Here is a 451-nt window from a genome sequence, read left to right as displayed (position 1 = left end):
AAAGTTCTTAAAACAGAAGGATACGTTGGTTCAGATGATTTTCTGTTGCAATTCTTTGATTTATTGCCGAGATCAACGACTTGTTAGTTATATATTTTTTGTTCAGTTCTTTAAAATTTTGTATCGTTAATTTTTTCTTGAAAAAAAAAAAGCAGAAAAGAAAACATTATGGCTTTTATCGTTTTTCTTTTAATTTTTTTTTCGGAGGGGGTTGCTATAATTTTGAGAGATAAATCAATAAAGCTGTTCAAGAGAAAGGTTGGTCGGTTATATTTTGTATTTATTTTGAATTTTATTCCATTTTCAAACGACATAAATTCTCTCCGCAACTTCTCTCCTATCACACACTTCCTTTCATTTTTATGATGCCTCCCTCTCCTGCTCTCTATCTTTCAACTTCTCTCCCTTCCTTTCTCTTTTTACCTTCTATCGCTTTCTCCCTAATTTCTCG

The sequence above is a fragment of the Octopus sinensis genome, linkage group LG14 (assembly GCF_006345805.1).
Source record: "Octopus sinensis linkage group LG14, ASM634580v1, whole genome shotgun sequence".
Taxonomy (NCBI): Eukaryota; Metazoa; Mollusca; class Cephalopoda; order Octopoda; family Octopodidae; genus Octopus; species Octopus sinensis.
The sequence above is the reverse complement of the archived record's forward strand: the minus strand, read 5'-3'. Positions refer to the sequence as shown.